Below are 19,657 nucleotides of genomic sequence, written 5' to 3'. Positions count from 1 at the left end.
CCTTGAAGTGCAGAATGACTGCAGGTGCGGATCAGATAGTGCATGGATTGGCCAACCAGTGCCTCTCAAATCGACAGCTTTTAGCATGTCCACTTACAGAGGCACCAAGAGCTTACAGGTAGATGTTCAGCCAGTAAATGAGCTCAGTGTCTGCGGTTTCTGTGACAAAGACCCTCAGGTCCACCAACTTGGAACCAGATCTGGCCCTAGAAGTTGACAAGTCTACACAATTGGACCTTTCAACCAAACGCTATTTTGCAAATGCAGAAATAATGAAATTCCCACCAATTTCCAGGCATAGGAAACCAGTTTCTCCCTTGATAGGTCCAATTACATGGTTGGTATAAAATTTTAAGACCTATCTTAGTGTTTGCTGAGGCTGGCCACTCTCTCTGGGCTTGTGAATATCCAGTAAGGTGTCTGATTCTTTGTGGGTCTGGACTATTTACATGAAATCAAGCAGGCAGATTTTTCTAAAGCCCACCCATTAAGCAGCATTTTCTCTTTTGCAATTTACCCCTTTCTCCTTCCTCTCTACTGTTCTTCCTCTCTCTCCTCCTCCCTTCCCTGACAAAGATTTGAGGCCCCACTAAGTGCCAGACTCCATGTTCTGCTGGGGAAACAGGAATCAACAAAAACAAAGCTGGTTCATGCTCTCATGGAGCTCATGGTCAAATAGAGGAGACAGGTGTTAGCCAGACAATCACAAAAATAAGCATAAGTTACAAGCTCTGATCAGTGGAATGAGGAAATAGTGCCCACTGCTGAGAGGTTAGATTATTTCCTTGTTGTCTTTGACTCAAAGAAAAGAATGGTTTTTGCTGTTTGTCTCTTTCTGAATGCAGGTCGCCCCCACATAGGGCTTTTTGCAGAGAAAGTCTTTTGGGAGGTCGTGTCCCGGGTACATAGAGCCTAGTGTGCTGAGAGAAATGGTCTGAAGACAGGAGAGAATAGAGATTTTTATGGCTTTCATGGAAATTATCATGCCTTTTACTGAGGAAATTGGCTCCTTGAAGAAGGGCTCATACAGATCACGGGGCGGGGGAGGGGCAGGGGGCGGTGTCATCCTTTTTTATTATTTTATCTGTATTTTCCAGGTAACCACATAGCCTAGAATCATGGCAGAATGTGAGCCCATTTTAAAAGATCTGGTGTGCTCGGCATCAGGGAAATCCAAATCAAAACCTCAATGAGATACCACCTCACACCAGTCAGAATGGCTAAAATGAACAAGTCAGGAAACGACAGATGTTGGCAGGGATGCGGGGAAAGGGGAACCCTCCTACACTGTTGGTGGGAATGCCAGCTGGTGCAGCCACTCTGGAAAACAGTATGGAGTCTCCTCAAACAGTTGGAAATAGAGCTACCATACGATCTAACAATTGCAATACTGTGGTATTTACCACAAAGATACAAATGTAGGGATCCGAAGGGGTATGTGCACCCCAATGTTTATAGCAGCAATGTCCACAATAGCCAAACTGTGGAAACAGCCAAGATGTCCATCGACAGATGAATGGATAAAGAAGAAGTGGTATATATACACAATGGAATATTATGCAGCCATCAAAAGGAATGGGATCTTGCCTTTTGCAACGACGTGGATGAAACTGGAGGGTGTTATGCTGAGTGAAATAAGTCAATCAGAGAAAGACATGTATCATATGACCTCACTGATATGAGGAATTCTTAATCTCAGGAAACAAACTGAGGGTTGCTGGAGTGGTGGGGGGTGGGAGGGATGGGGTGGCTGGGTGACAGATATTGGGGAGGGTATGTGCTGTGGTGAGCGCTGTGAATTGTACAAGACTGTTGAATCACAGATCTGTACCTCTGAAACCAATAATGCAATATATGTTAAGAAAAAAGAAAAGACAGCAGGAGGGGAAGAATGAAGGGGAGTAAGTCGGAGGGGGAGACGAACCATGAGAGAAGATGGACTCTGAGAAACAAACTGAGGGTTCTAGAGGGGAGGGGGTGGGGGGATGGGTTAGCCTGGTCATGGGTATTAAAGAGGGCACGTACTGCATGGAGCACTGGGTGTTATGCACAAACAATGAATCATGGAACACTACACCAAAACTAATGTATGGTGATTAACATAACAATAAAAAAATTTTTTTAATAAATAAAAGGTCTGGTGTGCTTCAGATCCAAGTGAGATCCATGCTCCAGGTGGTAAAGGCATCTCTGGGAGCTACCTTTGGTTTCTGTCCTGCCTTCCATCATATTTTTGAAGCAGCCACTGAATGGAATATTCATTTTTTAAAATGCATAGCACTGTTCAGCATTTGAAGCAGTGTTTTTTTGAAAACGGATCTCTGCAGCAAGGTATTGTCTGCATACCTGGATCCTTTCTGTGTATGACATCCTCTCAGCCCCAATACTGTGCAGAACATTCTTGCTTTGCAGCCTTACTCAACTGGAATTTTTTTTTTTTTGCAATAACGATGGTAACCTTTAGAATAATATAAACCACTTACTAATCAGTTTAGTAACCAAGGACATCTGCTTTACACAATACAGAGCCAAATTAAGAAGGCTTTTATGATGTTCAGAAATTGCCTGTTAGACAAAGTCAAAAAACCTAATGATAAAATCAATTGACTCTCTGTGCCTCTTTCCAACCACCTGTACCCTTCAGACTGTGACTGCGGAAACTCACAGATTTGTGCTCAGTCAGAATGTCTTCAAGGGCGCCTGGATGGCTCAGTCTGTTGAGCATCGGGCTCTTGGTTTCAGCTCAGGTCATGATCTTGGCATCTTGGGATGGAGCCTCACGTTAGGCTTGGTGCTCAGTGGGGAGTCTGCTTGAGGACTCTGTCTCTCTTCCTCTTCCCCTCCCCCCCACTTGCACTCGCTTGCTCGCTCTCTCTAAAATAAATAAATCTTTAAAAAAAAAAATGTCTTCAGAAAGTAATCCCTCCATAATTAGTTTTCCAAAACCTTCCTAACTTAATAGGGAGCGGAGCCTCCTTTTTTACCTTCTCCTACATTTGCTCATTTTAAACCAGGAGGAATGGGCCTCTTCAAACCAAGAAGTCATGGGAAGAAAATGGTCTCGTGCAGATCAGTTCAAGCTTTAGTTATGCATATCAAGTGTTGATGATGGGGCCAAGCTCGTTGCCTAACAAAATAGGACTTTGGTCCTCAGGAATATAACCATCTTGGACACAAATCCACGAAGCTGTTGTCAAGTGTGAACTTGCTGTCATGAAATAAATAATTTGCACGTGGGAGCCGGGAGCAGGGGCCCTGATCCAGCGTAGGCTGAAGGCGAGAGGGGGGGAAGCTCGCCGGAGAAGGGAAAGCATCTCTCTGTCCTTAAAAACCTTGTAGTATAGTTGCAATATCTGGCGCTGAAATGTACAACTTGGAGTATCAGTCTTTCTCAAGCGGCCAAGGAGAAAGAAGAATAAAGGCAGATAAACTTGACCTCCGGAGTTGCCCCCCTTTTCCCAGTCCCTCAGTCTCCAGTTGCAGATTTGTGGAGTGAAAGCCACCGATGTGAAGGGAGGAGACCTCCTCCACAAGCAGGAAGATCCGTGGCTTCTAAAGTGTTCTTGTGTCTGTGGCCATTCTGAAAGGCCAGCACCAGGCACGGGACGGGGCAGCTCCTCAAGCTACACACCATGGCACACGTTGCCAAGGCTTGTGAACCATGCTTTCTATCTTCAGTCTTTTTCTGAGGAGTCCTTCATGGTTACCATTTCTGACACTGTTCCTTTTCCCATCATTGAGCCACTAAAGAAGACAAAAACAAAAAATTGAAAAAGAAGTTTGAAAATAACCGGCCCCAGAACAGTCCGTCATGACCCTAGAAACTACGTGGGAGTGTGTGGGGGGCGGGGGGGAGCCCGGGTCTGAGGCCCTGGGGGGCCAAGGAGACGCGTTTGGTGATGACACTCTGTAATGATCGTTAGGGCTTCTGCTGCTGAGAACTTCATGGTGGCAGTTCCTTAGTATTGTGGAATACTTGCTCTTCATGGAAAAGGCCTGGCCGTTCTTACCATTAGGACAGCGGCCGGCCTTCTGCAGGGGTGAGGGCATTGACAGGTCACAGTCTGAAAGTGCTTCTGCCAGACCTTGACCTCTGGTGGAGGATGTCTAACAAAGATTCGAGACATGGCGTCATTATGAAGTTAACACACGCAGGAGCGTGAGGATAGGTATGCTCTCTCTCTTCCTCTCTTTTTCCCCCTCTCCCTCCTTCCCTTCCTCTCTCTTTCCCACCTTTTCTTCCTTCCTCTCTCTCTCTCTCCCCCTCCCCTTCTCCTTCTCACCCCTTCCTCCCTCCCCCACCTTGTCTCTCAAACTCAGAGATTAGATTTATATGTATATACATCCCTACACACTCTTAACATGGCCATGCTTGTTATTCTTAATGACTTCCCTGTGAAATGACATTGACTCCAACTGTTTTCGTGCCTGGTTGGGAAAGGATAATATCACTTAGCTTCTTTATACCTAATAAAGATAGAAATGGGTTGGGGTAAATGTTGCTCGGTTGAAAATAAATTGCAATACAGATATGCGTGTAATTCACTTGATGTTTTCGTATCTAAAACAGAAACTGATTCAGCATTTTAAAATATAACATTGAGTGACTCTTGAGAATTTCCAAAACTTATTGACCATTTATTTCAGGCAGAGAGGAAATCTAGTAATGCACTCCTGCTCTGTGCCCGGCACTGCAAGTAGATCTGGGAATACAGTGGTTCATATAACATTTTTGGTTCCTCTCATGGGGCTTACAGTCTGTTATCACATGTAAAATTTCAAAAGATGTTCAACGGATTCAAAATCCCTTTGATATGTATTCATAAATTCCTCTAACAATTACTTCCAGTAGCCTGTGGACAACATAATACTTCCCTCTGATTCACATGTGCTCATTTTAAAGAAAAGCCTGAGGTGAGTTCTTGTAGACCAGGATGGAGGAGGAAACCATGGACTGAAATTCTCTCTTGGAACCACAGGTGGATCACAAACAGGTGCACAGCAGAATTTGCCTGCTGACCGCAGGACATTGTTATAAGCTACTTCGATCTAAATGACCCCCTTTCTAATGGGACCCACTTAGATGCACCATTGAGGATGATGGTTTCAGGCTCAACAGGCTCTCTCTTGAAACTGACCTGATGAGTGGTGGAAATGGCCAGGAACTTACACAGATGCAGCGTGGGGACCTCTGCGCCCAGGTGAGCGCAGATCATTGAACAGCAGGGCTGTTCACACTGTGCACGCTGGGCTCCTGAGCGTCACACCCTTGGCTCTGGAAGAAGAGTCATTTCTCTTGTGGACTGTAAAATTAACTTGCTTGGGCATAAATCTAAGCTTTTGTGAACCAGGAATTGGGATTATTCAGAGACTTGTATTATTTGTGACGTGGCCACAGGGAAAGAGCCTCTGGGTATGAGACGCTGATACGGAGAGGCAGGTGCACCATGGGTAATTCGGTAAAAAATGAGAGTTTCACACAAGCAACCGAATCACTCAGAAAGGCTAACTCACCCTTCACAACTACATTTTGAAAACACTCCTATGAGGGATGGAGTTCCTCCTTTCACTCCTGTTCTTAATAAACCGATGATCTATTATCTAATAATGTGGCTGCTTCAGTTTCAGTTACTCTAAAATGGCACAGTGGTCCAGAGTTGATGCTATTAAAATAGCGATGGTGGCATTTTGTCACACTGCCTGTCACCTCTCAGTGTCTCTGTCCCACCTCCTTCCTTTGTCACTATAGTCTTAAATCCCTGCTGCCCCCATTAAAGTGTCTGCTTGTCTCCTAAAACTCATTTATACTGTTTGTTTTTGATGTCTTCCTTGGCAACTTAATTTATACGTCTGCTATTTTTCAAACAGAGTAATGCTCTGTGCTTACTTGAATTTCCTGTTTTTAAAATCGCAGCCTTTGGGTTTGTGTGGCTTCTGCTAACCGTTCCTCTCGTTCTGTCAACATCCGCTTATAATTTTCAGTATATTTCCTCAAATCTTCTTGCCATCACTCAGAATAAGATCTTTCTCTCCATCTGACAAAAAAAAAAATTATTTTTTTGTATGACTCTGGCAGCTTAGAGCCATTTTACACCTCCTTTGAGTAAACAAAACGCGCCGTCTAGAAAACCATGACGGGGTAACAAGAATTCATTGATGATGACTAGTGTCTTAGAAGGCAGTTAAACCTATACCTGAGTTGGTAATTCTGTGTCCTGTATTTATTTCCATCACCTTTCACAGCTTCTTGTGTAATAACCAAGGAATCTTGAATCCTTCCAGAACCCTGTGTCACCTCTGCATCTGTGAAGTACTTGCTCACACGTGACTGCTCTTATGTTTCAGGAGGCCAACAAGGGACCAGTATACTTACAAGAAGATCAATACAGCCCTTGCAGAGTAGATTCTAATATTAAACAAACGAGGAGTAAGAGAGCAGTCTGATCTATCTCCAGAAATTTCCAAGATAGCGTTATACGTACAAGTAGATCTACGTATGTGTGTACTGGTAGTTAGAAGACAGGAATCATCTTTTCAACTGTTTTCAGAAAAAAAGAAAACGTCTTGAAACATTGATGATGTGTGTAAAAAATTGCCTTTCCCTTGGTTAACTCTAGTTGCAGCTCATTAATACGATCCACAGAGCTGTGTCTAAATCAATGTTGAGACACAAAATGCAGCATATTAGTAAGAGAAGAAAGGGAAACTGTCATATCGGTGGGTGGACGCCAAGTGAGTCTGGGAGGTTTGGCCAGTTTTAGGATGGACACATTATTAGTGGTTGGCATTTTCTATTTCCTGCAGCCTTGTAATACTCTGAGTGTTTGCCCTCCTGGTTCATCACAGACCCCAGGGAACATTCTTGCTCTGCAATTATCTGTGCTCCTTCATACTTTCAGCCATTCATTCAGCAAACACGTACTTTATGCCAGCATGGTCACAATTTCCCTGATACGAAACCATCTGGGGTACAAGCTGTCTCATGAGACCCCCGAGGATCCTCACAGGCTGCCTGCTTTTCTCTCCTTACTTGCCATGCTATAGTTTTGTTTTCTGTGATGCCCCATAGCATTTTCTTCTTCTAAAGCATTTATGGCTACTTTGTATTAAAAGTACTGAGGTCTGAAGTGCACATACCTATGTCTATATTGTTCTGTATGTGTGTGTATGCATATATATATATGTATATGTAACATATATTTGTATCAGTGGCCCTGAGTTCTGAAGTGTAAATGCTTTTCATATTTCTAACCAGATTACATATTTTTGAGAGGACAGTGTATTTCTTTTTTATTCCCCATAACGCCACCAGCATTGTCTATGTACTCTGTTAATATGGATCCGTGAACCACCGTGAGATGTTCTCAGCTATCTTGTGGTTGCTTCCTTGGAATGACGGGGAAGAACAAAATGTTATACATAGAATACACTTTGCAGCTAGTTGCAGCTCGGTAGTAAGTTGGTCTTGGTGATTTCTTCAGGGAAAGAGAAGATTGCGTGGTGAAAAAGAACGACCATTTAAAGGGTTGGCCCAACACTCTAGCTTTGCAGCTGGTGAGACATAAAAGCCAGCACTTCTGAATGATCGCTCTTAATGAAAGAACTGGTTTTCTAACACTAATTCACAGAAAAATTCATAATAGATTTTGAATAATAATGTGGATGGATATTGACCTTTAAATCTTGTATTAATGATAAAACTCTCATTTTTAAAAAGTGGAGAATGTAATTCAAACTTTTTTTTTTTTTAACAGAAGGTACAGTTTATTATCTGTTGTAAATGTGTGGTTCAGTTGAGTTATCCTTAGGTCATCCTGCTTTATCCTGATTCACTCCCTCCTGCCTTGTTTTTAGGAATTTCATTGCCAATACACATGTCCACTAGGGTGTAGTCAGTTACATGGAAGAGAAAAATCACTGATATCCTTGCAAAAGATTTGCTTTTTGCTAAAGATCCAGTATCTAAAACAAGCTTCTAGGCCAGTTTTAATCATTATCTTATTTGTCTATTTGTACCAGTTTTTACGCACAGGTCATAGTTTCCCAGGGGCAAAAGCCTGGTACAGATGAGGGTAGAATATCAAGGGAAGGAAACACGGACATATATTTTTATCCCAGCGGAGCTGAATTGACTCAGGAGAACAGCCAGGGAATGAAAATAAGCCACTTTCGTAATTCAGCACGTATGGGCAGTAGAGGTAATGTCATAGAAATCCCCGTGATCCTGAGTACCCAAGGGACTCTGTGTTAAACAGCAACAGGGCCCAATGAAATTGTCTTTGTGTTATAAATTTTCAATTGCAGAAAGTTACAGCTCATTCAAGACCTAATATCCATAATACAGTCTGACGGCAGCAAAATCACTCCAGCGGCAAAGGACTTAAATGAAAAGCCATGCTAAATGTCTGCCTAGGAGAGAAAGTGGACACATTGTTAACTGATCCTATGTCCAAAGGGTGTCTTAGAACACAGAAGAACAGGGCCACCAAGTGGACCCAGGGGCCTCTGTGCAGCATGCATCCAAAGGGTTGGTCATTTGTGCAGTGAGATTTGCCCCGTTCAGGCACCAGCTAAGTTTCTCAGCCTCAAAATGGGACAACTAAGGATTCTGAATAACCTCAGGTTTCTGGTACTGATGGTTATGTAAGTTACGGTGCTCCCGAAAGGACTGGTGGAAATGTGGGGCCACGTATGAGTGACGGAAATGCCATTAATTAGTGCCGTTATGTTCGAAGCTACAGAACTGTAAGGAGCTTGAAGAACATAGCGAGGTTACTTTTGTGCTCTACCCTAGAATCCAGAGAGCACTCTGTCATTAAATAGGAAAGTAGGAGAGTCTAGGAAGGAAGCAAGAGACCTCTTATTTCTCCTAAAGAGATCCTTGAATGCATAAGGAACCATTAAGGAAGAGAGCATCCAGTAAAATAATGTGTCTTGGAACCCTGAATTGACAGAGGGCAGGACTCTTGATTTCTTACCTTAGATCATCAGAATTCTTTAAACAGAATCTAGAAAGTAAAAGCTATTAAGGGTACCCCATTCATATCTTGATCCCTTCATTCAAATACTGATTCTCCCCCAATGAAATGTTGGTTCCTTTCTTCAAATGTTGACCTTTATTTCCATCGAAATACTGGTTCTTTGATCCAGGAGTATCTGCTCTGGTACCAAGAACAACAGTAAAAGTACAGGGTTCTTCACATTTCACAATTTAGAGGCGTGCACAATGATCATGCAATTTATGGTGATCACAATAATGATCATTGTGAGAGGGAAGTCTTGTATATACAAGATATGGAATGTGCTCACCTCTGAACAAAAGAGCCAATATTTGGGATGCGTGGGTGGCTCAGTCGGTTAAGCATCTTCCTTCAGCTCAGGTCATGATCCCAGATCCTGGGATCGAGTCCCACATTGGGTTCCTTGCTCAATGGGGAGTCTGCCTTTCCCTCTGCCTGATGCTCCCCCTGCTTGTTCTCTCTCTCTCTCTCTCTCTCTCTCTCTCTCTCTCTCTCTCTGACAAATAAATAAATAAATTCTTGGGGGAAGCCAATATTTCTTAATAAAAACTTCATATTTCTTAAAAACAAAAGGGAAATAGTATACAATAGGCTAATCCAAGATACATTTATATCACCTTATTTAATCCAGTAAGTATCCAAATTGGATATGATACTCATTGGAGCAGTCTCTGCTTTGTAGAGGAAATTGGAATCTCCAAAGGTCCAAGTAAGTTCTATGCTGCACCCTGTCCCCCATCCCGGAGCATTGGTACTTTTTGCCTGACTTCCCTTACCCAGCCTCTTCCTTGGAAAATACACAGCTGCCTCACAGAGGAGGAGTCATTCCTTAGGACTAAACCTGCAAAGAACTTCGAAAGCTTTCAAGATGCCCCTGCCCCAAGTTAGCCAGCACTAAGCCAAGAGTGAAAAAAGTAACACTTGTGCAGCAAAGTTTGTCATGCTTTCACAGTTGGCTTTCCTCTGTCACACAAAGGTTCTCGTGGGGTTTTTTTGGTTTTGGTTTTTGGTTTTTGTTTTTTGTTTTTTTGGTTAGAATTTTATGTGATTGGCTATGTTCTATACAGCGTGTAGTTACGGGCATAATGATACTTGTTTTACTAAGGATGTCATCACACTCCCTTAAGGAGACGAATACTGCTCTCCTCCCCATCTCCTGCTGGAATGAAGGACATGTTGCAGTAAAGCCGAACATTCCAGCCTGAAGAAACTTTGTTCCCCTGCAAGAACTTGTGCCTGTCCTACTTCCCTGTGAGTCTACAGTTACTCCTCAGAGCTGTGTTCACATCCCATGGTTCGGCTTATTCATCGTGCAGAGGTGTGGTGGACTTGCTCTTGGGGACTCTGAAAGAGCCGGTCGCAAAGTGTCCCCCAAGAAGATGCTTCCCCTTGGAAATTTGAGAGAGCCACAAGGAAGGCTCTAAATAGAACTCGTTCTTACCTCATCGGAGGCGTGGGACTTGGATTTGGTCAGGCATCCCTGTTGGAGTCTCCCAAGGCATGATGGGCTTTTCCTTTCTGCACTCCTCTTTCTTGTGGTTAGCTAGGGGGAAGCCGGTCCTCCATGCTAGGCACGTTCCATGAAGGCAGAGACTGTGTGCCTCCACTTTACCGCCGTCCCCGCACCTTGAGGAGAGTGCCTGTTGCGCCACAGACCTTTGGTATGAAAGCTTGTTTGTAAGCTTTAGTGCTTCCGTGGGTAGCAGGACCCGACAAGTAGGGCCAGTGGAGAGAATCGGAAATACGTGGGTACCTTGCCTTGCCTGCACCTTCCACGGTGCACAGAGGACGGCTCCTGGTTGGAGGAGATGAGGCAGAACTGGAAAACTGAAGGGGCAGGTGTCTGTAAATTTGAATTGAAACGCTTTCCTTTTAAAGAGTTGAAACCATTCTGGCCACTGGCTTGAGAGGATAAAACCCAAATCACAGTGCCCAGCATCAGGGCTGTTGGAGATCTCAGGTTCTCATGTGATCTTCCAAGGCAATTTCTTAGAACTCCCCAGAGTTCTGAAAGAGTGGGCATTCATATATTGACTGATGCTTTGAGGATAAGTGACCCCGAGAGTGACCGGGTCCCTGGTCCTGCCTCTCAAGCACGGTTCCTCCCAAGAAGTCACGTGACCTACACCACCCCATTAGGGTACAGTGTCTTGTGATATTTTATGCCCCATCTTAGCTTAAAATACTGCCTAATTTTTCCCCCACAGTGCCATCAATATCTCGGTGCTTCTTTTAAAATAATTCATATGCAGTTTCTATATTAACCTGCACACCTCTTTTTAGCAATTTCTCCCTTCCCTGACTTGTCTTTGTGTGTGTACGTGTGCATGACATAGAGGAGGTGAGGAGCCCGAACCAAGTACATGGCTTGTACATTATGTTTCCTTTGGTTTGTCCAAAAAAATTGAGCTTTCATCGATGAAAAATGCATTTCTCCCAACTTGTCTTCACTATAGTTCATGACTTAGCAAGCAGATTTTCTGAGAATGAAAATAATTGTACCAATGGCCATGATTTACACTATTGGAAAGTCTCTTGCCTTCCTAAGAAATATTCTAAATATCCAGAGTCCTTTTTTTCTTCTTTCTCAAAAGGTAACAGGCTGAGGTCCCAGGGCAAGGGGTGCTGTCAGCCACTGTGCCTTTGTCATGTTTCTCATTGGTCTTCCCTTTATAAAATTGGCCAGTACTGCTCCCCTGCATTGTGGCCAAATAGCATGGGCTGCCCTGACCAAGGACCTTTTGCGGAGTCCTGGCAGCAGATGGATAAGGTTTGTGCTTGTCTGAGGTCTGTAAATACCAGTGTCCCTGGGGGCATTGGTGCAGAGTCTAGGATCTCTCCCCAGACCCCCAGGAGCAGACTCTCTGGGGTGAAGCCTGTGATCTTGGACTTGTGAGCTTCTCAGTGATTCTCAGCTCTTTGAGAGTAGTTGCATCCATTGAGTAAATATTTATCATGGTCTCTAATGTACCAGGCGCTTCACTAGATGCTGGGAAGAGAGAAATGCACAGAAGCAGATGTGGAGCCCAAATGTGCTGCTCTACACGTGTTTAGAAATGTGACTTGGCTTTGGATGGTAAGGTTCAGGCAGATGCCTGAAAACTGGGAGCTGACATTTTCAACCTATCAGCCAGTTCACCAGTGTTCATTCTGTTCCTAAGAGAAAGGCCCTGTGCCAAGCACTTGAGCTGATAGCATAACATTGTTCCTAGGCTCTAAGAATTTTGCAGTCTGGTTGGGAAAACAGCATGTATGAAAGTTAATAGTCAAATAATTCAGGACTGTAACAAAGAACCCACAGTCTGATACATGGTTAATTGCTGAGTGGTACTAACGGTAATTAGCAGTATTTTGGGTGTTACTCTTTACTCCTCCTTCCATCTGGATTTTTCCCCATGCTGAGTCCATCCTACTTCATGAATTAAAAAAAATAATGTATAGTATTAAATAGCACTTAAAATATCCCCTATTACACTGTAGAATATTTGGAATTCTTGAAACAAAGGCCACTTCTGCTTCAGAGAGCATATCATTCTGCTGCTTTGCTGTTAGCCAGTCATAAAGTAAGGGTTAATTACCTAATTATGTAGAGGTAGATTCAGATAAAATTAGTATTTTTGTTCTCAAAATGCTACCTAGTTTGAATGTGTGTGTGTGTGTTGCACACGTACGCACATATACACATACATAAGAAAAATCCAAGGAGAAGGAAGGCACACTTGGAAAGTGCATGATTCCAGAATACATTAATTCAAATAAAAGTTAAGATAGAGGAAACTTTTTTTTGATCATTTGAGATACTAGAGATTGCTACGAGCTCACATTGCTGAGGACACTGGAATATCCTCCCTGGGGAATTTTAAAGAAGTCAATAGATTAGAGTGAGTTAGAAATGTCCTATGTGATATTCCTCAGTTAGGTCTCCTGGGATTGCCCTTCGGTGATTTAAGGACTCTGAATGGGAGGTACATTCTTCAGGAGTTGGATGCTTGTAAATCCCAGAGGGTAGAGGCCACATCCGTACAGGGCTGTGCATGAGTACAGTGCTAGGCTTAAGTCTTTGGGGTCAGACAGTTCTGTGTTCATGTCATGACTCTCTCACTTGACTCTGTGGCCGTGGGACTTAATTCTTAGACTCGTTTTTCTCATGTATAAAATGGCCTCAGTAATAGTTACTTACCTAATAGGGATAGAGAATATATTAAATAACTGAATAGCTGTTAAATGCTTACCCAAAGGCCTGGCATAAAATAAGCTCTCAGTAAGTAGTAGCTCTGATTATCATCATCATTATTTATTGTTACTTAGAAGAAGCCAGTGTGTGTGTGTGTGTATATATATATATATATATATATATATATATATATATATTTTATATGCCCTTCCCAAAAAAGTAGTAGCTCTGATTATCATCATCATTATTTATTGTTACTTAGAAGAAGCCAGTATATATATATATTTTATATGCCCTTCCCAAAAAAGTAAGGCAAATTAGGTTCTACAAAATAACTTACCGACCTTTTTCCACAACCATTTCTACATGCACTTCAACAAACAGGTAAACTTTTCTTAATAGAATTACCCATATTCTTTCATTGATCTGTAATCTTGGAAGCTTCAAATGTGTTTCTTTGTAATATATACCCGAAGGATGATAGGAATTTGCAAATGCATTATTTACTGGTGGATCTACCAACCAGTAAATGCTCAATTTAGGATGGTAACAATGATCTGAGCAAAGTTAGCACTTTGTGAAGCTATACTGTAGCAGAATATGGCAATCCCCATAAAAGAGGCATTTAAATATTGACAGTAATAATTATGGGATTTTTACTTCCCACCAGCTGTTGTTTCTTGGAGCTGTGTACCTATTAAATATGAGAGTTTTTTTTAAAGGTTTTATCTATTAGAGAGAGAGAGCACAAACTGGGAAGAGAGGCAGAAGGAGAGGGAGAAGCAGACTCCCCGCTGAGTAGGGAGCCCAATGCAGGACTTGATCCCAGGACCCCAGGATCATGACCTGAGCTGAAGGCAGATGCTTAACTGACTGAGCCACCTAAGCGCCCCTAGAATGTTTCTTAAAAAAAAAACAAAAAACAAAACAAAACAAAAAAACAGAGGTACAAAATAGAATTACCTTTGCCCTGAGGCTAAGGCCAAAGTCCCCAGAGGGGCCCAGGCCATGCTGGAGAACACCTGCTCCGTGTTCTCAACAGCTCTCAACCACCCAGACCCAGCTTCCAGCTGAAGCACAGCAAACTTGTGAGCATCCAGCACCTTCCAAAGCAACATAACTCTTACGTGCTTCTCCCATGTCTTTTCCTTTAGAGACTTGATTTTATTCCTTCTGCAGACACACATTCCAAGGGCGTCAAACATGCAGAATGGTGCCGCGTGCCATGGCGGTTCCCAAAATGGGGCTGACCCTCCAAGAATTTATAATCTAACAGAGGAGATTAGCCTGAATATATGCTGCCAGATTTCTCTTGTAAAAGGATTGGGGCAGGTATCATGAACTGCTTTTGCTGAACAGATGTCAAACCCTGTTCTCTTTTAGGGAGCGGGGATGGTGGCGTGCATGGCATGTGTTCAGGGGGAAACCATCTCTTACTCAAGAGCCACGTTCTCCCTCCTAAGCAGTGTGTAATGATTTCAGGTGAACCTTGGTGGTTGGAAAAGGCCGTAAATTATCCAGCGTAAGGGAAAGAAAGTCCGTGCTTACCGTGTACATTGAGCCTCAAACGTGCTGAAGGAATTCCGTGCAGTCGTATGTGACTGAACTGATGGGAAGTTAATATATAATTACTGTTTTTTACAGTATGGTTGGAGTGATTACATGCTGTTTATCCTATTTTCCTTTGGAAGTACAGTATAAGGTAATTATAATTAATAACTCTAAAGATAGGCTCAATTACTTAAGTCATGAAAATGAATTACCATCATCACATTGAGAATTTCACAACCGCCCCATATAGAGAGTATCTACAGAAACAATAATGCTTCTGAGAATATTACTTGTAAAGAAACCGAGATGAGCAAATGCTCCGTTTATATTGAAATCAGTACAATTTCAAACAATGGGGAAAAAATTACCAGGATTTTGTAGCTTGCCAGTACCTTTAAATCCTTTTATACGTTTTAGGAGTCTTTCGTACTTCAGTTGTAATGGTAAATTTTTAAATTATAAAAATTACATTTCAGGAAAGCTTATCTTTACAAAACACAGTTTAAAAAATAGTTTTAAAAGAATGAGAAAAGAAATCCTGTTAAAATTCAGGATTATTTTTGAACCATTGGTCTACTTTTTGAGGAATATTTTTAAATAACTAAAAAACCTTACATGAATATTAGTGGCATTATGTGCTAAAAGGGGCCATATTGCTGTTTCCTTATAAATATTTCAGTTACTTTTGGGGATGAAACTTTCATGCAGATTATGTAATTTTTATGTAAAAGTGAGACCTACAGGGGGAAAGTTACTGTCAGTAATTTTTGTGAGTTATTTCAGTGCAGTTAATGTATACGTCTTCCAGTATTATTCTGGTCCCTCCTTTAGGGGCCATGACTGTCAGGGAGCTAAGAGGAATCCTCTTGCGTCTTCTAGGTTATAAAACCTATCAGATTTTCGCTGCTTTCCTCTTCTCTCTTACCCCTGCCCCCACATCTGGTTACTTGCCTTACCCTATAAATCCTCATTCTACAAATTCCTATTCTTTCCCCCGCCTCTTTCCATTCCCAGCACCCTAAATGAGGCTTCCTCATTCAATTACGTTTTATTCAGCAAACACTTTCTCAAGTCATAGAGACTAGACTCTCAATAAATCCCTCCACACCGCCTTTCCTTCTTAGTCCCCTTTTCCTCACCACCGCTGTTACGCCCCTAGACTAAGCCATCTTGAATTTCTCATCTGCATTCTTTGCTAGGAGTTTAAGCCAGAAACAGTTTCTTGGGCTTTCACTTAAAGTCAAAGTAAAAATGCCCACTTCCAGTTTTTATGGGATGGTGAGCTCAGCGTTCTGTCTTAGAAAACAGCCTCCCTGCTTAATCAGTTAATCAGAAATACTGAGCAGTAATTAAACTTGCCTTAAAAGAAATCTGTTGGTAGTTTTTTATGCTTTCCCATTTCTAGCTACCCAAAAGAACAGGAATTGTATTTTAGATTTCATCCCTTGATGTATATATAAGTGGCCCATTTTGTCTCTCCAGCATGCTTTTCTGTAAAATACTGTGGACATAGAATCATCTCCATTCTGCCTTGGTCTACCTTTGAGCCTCAGGCAACTCTCTGCTTCAGTGGTTGTGTTTGCTTTGATAAGACTCATTTCATTTTATAAGAACATGTTTTTTTTTTTTTCCCTTCAAATTTTTATTTAAACTCTAGTTAGTTAACATACAGTGCAATATTGGTTTCAGGAGCAGAATTCGGTGATTCATCGTACAACACCCAGTGCTCAACAAAACAAGTGCCCTCCTTAACACCCACTCGCTTAACCCACCGCGCACCCCTCCCTCCGTCAACCCTCAGTTTGTTCTCTAAGAGTCTCTATAGTTTGTTTCCCTCTCTCTCTTTTTTTACCCCCTCCCATATGTTCATCTGTATTTTCTTAAATTCCACATACGAGTGAAATCATACGGTATTTGTCTTTCTCTGACTTATTTCGCTTCACATAATACACTCTAGCTCCATCCACGTCATGGTGAACGGCAAGATTGCATTCTTTCTGATGGCCAAGTAATATACCATTGTGTATATGTACCACATCTTATAAGAATATATTTTTAATCATGAAAAAAAATTTTGATATGTTGAAGAGTTGTACAAAATACTGAATTCTGCTTAACACATAAATTTAAGCTCTTTGAGATGTAATGTCTTCATATTTGTTATAATTTTCTGAAATAATGCCCATCCCTTATGTGCATTAAAAGTAGAGTTGCTGACTTAATTTTTTTTAAGTTCATCCATACAGTCATTCATTCAGTATAAATTTTAACCACTCACCCCGTGCCAGGCACTGTGCTGAGCTCTGGGAGTGAATATTTGAAGGTATGCCCCCCTTTGTCAGGAAGCCCGCCCCCTAAGTCATATATCTGGTGCTGTGGTACTCTGACGTATTCTGGAGTCAGGGACTGGAGTGAGAGAGAAGATTTCCCTAAAGAGTGTTTCAAGGTCAAATAGGATTCGGCCAAAGGAATGGAGCTGAGGCAGCCCCACACGGTAGGAACGGGGGAAGAGGGAGTTCCCTCCATTGGAAACCACCGGGTCCGGAGCAGACTTTGAGGGGCATGCACGGGGGTAAAAGAGAGGCTGTGGAATCAGCCCCAGACCAGCTCCTAAAAAATTTTGATCATTCTGAAGAGTTTGAAGATTATCTAAGGGAGCTGGAGCAACAGAGACAGGTTTGCATTGTCAAAAGCCTCCTCTGGGAGCCAAGTGGAAAATGAGTTAGTGTGGTGTAGACCAGGCATTCCTGGAGCACGGGTGAGACAAAAGCAACAGGCCTTGGTTCCTCAGGCCCTTTGCCACTGACTTTGAAGTGCAAAATAATGAATCATTGCATATTTATTTAATTCCTGATACATTTACTTAGATCCTGAGGTGCCTTGATAGATGAAGTTAAAAATCCCAAGGACTGTTTAGACCTGGTTCCTGCCCTCAAGACATTAAGAGTCTAGGTGGGAAGAAAGATCAAAACAGAGGACGTAGTAGACAGTTTGTCCCTGAACAATGTGCAGGTTTGGGGCACCCGCCCTCCTGCAGTCAGAAGTCCACAAATAACTTTTGACTTCCCCCAGAATGTAACTGTAAACGATGACGGGAAGCCTCACCAATAACATAAGAGTTGATTAACACATACTCTGTATGTTCTATTATTTTCTGTATCCTTACAATAAAGTAAGCTCAAGAAAAGAAAATGTTACCAAGAAAAATCCCAAGGAAGAGGAAATACATCGGCAGTATTGTATTTGGGGGGAAAATGTGTGTATAAGTGGACCCGCACAGTTCAAACCCATATTGTTCAAGGGTCAGCTATATAATATTGTCCTGGTCTGTGGAGTACTTTCACATGCAACATCTTTTTTTGATCCTTAAAGCAACTGTGATGTTTCCCATTATTACAGGTGACATTTTATTAATGAAAGACTGTACCCCAGATGTATTTTCATGTTCCACAGCCCTATTTGTGAGCACTGGTGTCGCAAACCCAACCGAGGTCTTTGGACTCCGAGGTGTGCGATCTTGGCACTATACCACACAGTCCCATGTGTTAAATAATATAATAATGAGGTAAACATATAAGGTGGAAATATACAAGATTACATAAAATGTGATTACTCCTCAGACAGTTTATATAGACAAGAACTGTATGGTTGGTTTGGAGAAGAATTAATCACTCTCTGTATCTTGAATGGTAATCTGCTTCTTGATGGAGTAGGAAGCTAATTCTAGGGTACAGAAATGGAATGAAGAAATGTGCAGAGGCAGACAACAGGACATAAAAGCTTGTGCCCAAGGGTTCTGGTAGGGGAAATAGGGAAAGAACTGGAATTGCCAGTCGGATCCAAGGGTGAATAATTTGAATGTCAAGATTAAAAGTATGTATAGGCGATCCTGAAGAGAGCGGTGATGACAAGGGCTTAGAAGTCCAGGCTCAGAAATAAAGAACTCGGTGATCAGGTGTAGCATGAGCAGGTGGGAGAGATTTAAGGTCGGGTCAGTTAGAAGTGGGTTACAGGGAAGCCAGGGTGTGCCCTCCTCCCAAGGAAAATGTCCTCCCCTGCTGCTTCCTTCACTTCTTCCTGTTCTCTTAGGAATGCCTCCGCCTGTCACTCTTGAACTCCACATCACGTAGATATTTGAGATGCCAGAGGGGTCCTCAGCCCACCAGTTCCTCAGGGGCTTCTTTCTGTTACTTTCTCTTGATCCTGACACGCAGCTCAATCAAGTATTTTGCTCATGTTGAATAATCATGACTCCTCTATATTTGAACATCTTCACCCTCTTGAAATGCTAGAGACTGTCAGAAACCCACATGCACCTCTTTCCAGGTCCTGGGGACTCTACCAGCACAGCTTGAGATTTCAGTGCTTGGTTTCCCATTCCCTTGACGCCATGTTTTGGCCTGGCTTGCTTCCCCTCACGCCCCACATTTCTTGATGTTACTCTCTACCTACCCTCATCGGCATTTAGGATGTCTGTGTTTGGAGTGGTTTAGTTGGAAGTTTTCTAACATGCATGTCATTCTGTCCCCTCCTCATCCCACATTTCTAATCTCTTGCATACCTCACATCGGTGACCTCGGCCCCGCACACAGCCTAGCGTGCCCTGTGATAGGTCATGCAGTTTATCCCCTGGGTCCAAATCCTTACCAAGGCATCCGTCTTCCCCAGACCCTGCGTCAACCTTTCCAGTGCTCTTCGGAGCATCTCTTCCCATGTATTGTCATCTTTTATTAAAATACATTTCTCTTCAAAGGCTACCCTTGACTTTTTTTTTTAATGTTATTTTTAGAGCAGTGAAAAACGTCTTTACCTTATTCCTCAAAGAAAGGGGGAACTGTTAAATAAAATGCACAGACTTGCAGGTGACCTCTCTCTCTCTCTCTCGGTAGCCTGCTCACTGCACTACCAGATA

At 42.5% G+C, this 19,657-nt stretch overlaps 1 protein-coding gene across 6 annotated transcripts in view; it reads left to right on the top strand.

Annotated features, from left to right (window-relative positions):
- CELF2 (CUGBP Elav-like family member 2) overlaps positions 1 to 19,657 on the top strand; it is a 797,242-nt gene that overhangs the window by 600,034 nt on the left and 177,551 nt on the right. The gene's annotated exons all lie outside the window — the stretch shown is intronic.

This window comes from Zalophus californianus, chromosome 9 (genome assembly GCF_009762305.2).
Source record: "Zalophus californianus isolate mZalCal1 chromosome 9, mZalCal1.pri.v2, whole genome shotgun sequence".
NCBI classification, from domain to species: Eukaryota; Metazoa; Chordata; class Mammalia; order Carnivora; family Otariidae; genus Zalophus; species Zalophus californianus.
Note: the sequence above shows the minus strand (reverse complement) of the source record. Positions and strands in the feature narration are given on the sequence as shown.